This window comes from Pseudopipra pipra, chromosome Z (assembly GCF_036250125.1).
Source record: "Pseudopipra pipra isolate bDixPip1 chromosome Z, bDixPip1.hap1, whole genome shotgun sequence".
In the NCBI taxonomy this organism is placed as follows: Eukaryota; Metazoa; Chordata; class Aves; order Passeriformes; family Pipridae; genus Pseudopipra; species Pseudopipra pipra.
In genome coordinates, this window is record NC_087581.1 from 59,976,848 (window position 1) to 59,979,678 (window position 2,831).

Genomic DNA, 2,831 nt, shown 5'->3' on the forward strand with positions numbered 1-2,831 from the left:
TATGGAAAAAAATGGAGGACCACTCATGACTTGCCAGTGCTGACCTTTCCACATCTGCTGCATTAAAGAAATGGATTTTGGCTTTATGCAGTGCTTTTCTTCTGCTCTTTTTACAAAATGTTAACAAGTAAGTTCAGTGTAATGGCTGTCAAGGTGAAAAGGAGGCAGATACTCTGTATTTTATATTGTTTACACTCACTAGGGTGACACAATCTGTTTCACTGAATAGGGCAAAGTTGGCTGAAAAGCAGCATCGTCTTGTAACAAAATCAAGAATTATTGGCCATCGTGTTGCTTCCCACTGTGGGCTTCTTTCCCTAGTCCACAGAGATCACATATGCAGGAGTGCTGTGTGCTCACAGGAGAGAGCCTAAGTGAGACCCCCAGCCCCACTCTCCTTTCACATGGACAGCCTGCTGTCCAGAGGAAAAGAAAAAGTGAGTATTTTCTGTTTCTTACCCAAAACCATGCTACAATGAAGAAGCTGCACTGCCTTCTTTATAGTGCTTAGGCAGGGCTGGACTACTCTCTGGGCTTGGACCTGGGACCAGAGATGAAGACTGCATTCTCCACCCCACAGAGGGTCTCTGGCGTTGGCCCCAGGTGCATCCTCCTTGCTTGTTTCTTTTTGCTTCCACCATATTGATGGAACATCCTCCTCCTGCCCGCAATGCAGGTACAGGTTGGTACTCAGCAGTGCCAAGAGCTCCCCATCCTGTAAATCCTCCATTGCTGAAGCTGCCTGGACAAGTCTTCTAGTCAGCTGAAAATAGCCATTCCTGTACCCATGATGCCAGATGTTACCAGAGCCTTGGAAGCCCCTCCTGCTTAGCTAGCTCTCATCTGCACCAAACTCTGCCTCCAGCTGAGCACCTCTGCAAACCCGCATTCTGTGACACTTGTGGTCACATCCATCACTACTCTAAGTCCTTCAGCCCAGTGTCCTGTCAAGCATTTCTCTTTGGTCCATGAACTTTGGTCCAGATTCAATAATGCCAGCCTACAATGCCAGTAAAGCCAGCATTTCTCTCCCTGGAACAGCTGCAGTATGTTGCATCAATGCCCCTTCCAGTACCCCATTCTGCAGTGGAGAGGTGTCTACTAAATTCTACAGAGTGGTCCAAAAGCCTAAAAAAGCATGTATTTCAGTGAAATCCTATGGGACTACCCTATACATATAATTTCTGGTGTGCTCGACATGTCTCAGTATGGCCATCAAACTTGAGGACAGATAACATCATAGAGTGGAATGTGTGGTGGCTTTATTTTTGGTGACCTTATCACTAGTGCTTTAAATACACTGAGCAGCACATAAGGATGATGTTCATAAGCAAGGTGCAGCTCTCTAAGTCTGAGAACACACTTGCCTCACTACATACACCTAATTGGGTGTCCTGCAATAAAGCCTTGGTGGAAAAGGTAAGGAAATAACTGCACAGCTCAGAAAATTCACACATTATAATCCCAGCATTTCAACCTCCCTCTTCCTCATGCTGTGCACTGTTAGTCCCCAGACAGGAGCATGTTTAGCTCTCCGCCTCCTGTTCTCTTCCCGCTGTTCTCAAACAAGAGCAAAACACTCTCCTTCTTGCTTAATTAAACTTGGCTCATGTAATGCTGAGCATGTCACATTTTATCAGAGAGCTTATAGTTACTGACATTCATTTTCTTAGAAAGAAACATTTGAACTAAAATCAATGTATTGCTCATGTAACAGGCAGTAAAGTCCCTTTGGACCATGGGGTGGGTTGTCTGCAGCCCACACCTCCTTCTAGCTGTGAAAGCTCATCTGAATGCTGCAGACTCTTGAAGGAGTGGTCAGTGAGAAGAGAGGAAACAAAAAAACCTCTGCAGGAAAGGGACTTGGTGCTCCTGGTCAATATCAAGTTAAATATGAGTCATCAGTGTGCCCTGGCAGCCAGGAGGACTGAGCATGTCCTGGGGTGCACCAGGTGCAATTTTGGGTATCATAATATAAGAAGGATATAAAGCTATAGGGCCACAAGGATGGTGAAGGGTCTGGAGGTGAAGCCATACAAAGAGCAGCTGAGGTCACTCAGTCTGTTCAGCCTGGAGAAGAGGAGACTGAGAGAAAGCCTCATAACTCTCTCCAGCTTTCTTACAAGGGGAAGTGGAGGGACAGGTACTGATCTCTGATGTCAGGCAACCAATGACAGGACCTGAGGGAATGGCATGAAGCTGAGTCAGGGGAGGTTTAGGTTGGATATTAGGAAAAGGATCTTCACCCAGAGGGTAGTCAGGCACTGGAACAGGCTCCCCAGGGAAGTGGTCACTGCGCCAAGCCTGACAGAGCTCCAGAAAAGTTTGGACAATGCTGTCAGGCACATGTTGATTCTTGGAGCTGTTCTGTGTAGGGCCAGGAGATGGACTTTGAGGATCCTTGTGGGTCCCTTCCAGCTCAGCTATGACGCTACAATCATAAAATACAAGATAAGAAATGTTTCTCTTCCATTATGTGGGTTGCCCATCATCTCAGTTTGTGAGACCACAGTGAAGGTGCTTGGCTCTTTACTTGGAAAGGTGAGGAACTGTAAGAGTGTAAGAGCACAGGAGACAGTGCTGTGCTGCAAGAGTGCCCTGCAGACATGTCAGCTGAGAAGGGCATTTCCCGTCCCTCTCAGAATTCAATCTTGAATCTCACCTTATTTATGATGAAGCAGGGGATTAAATAATGACAGTGTAGTTTTCTGTCTCTCTTTTTTTTTCTTAAGGTGAAAATAAGAGTATATTTCTATTTGCCAGAGATGTGGATAAAGTTAGAAAATACAACATAAATGCTACTCTAAATGTCAAAAAAATTAAACAACAAC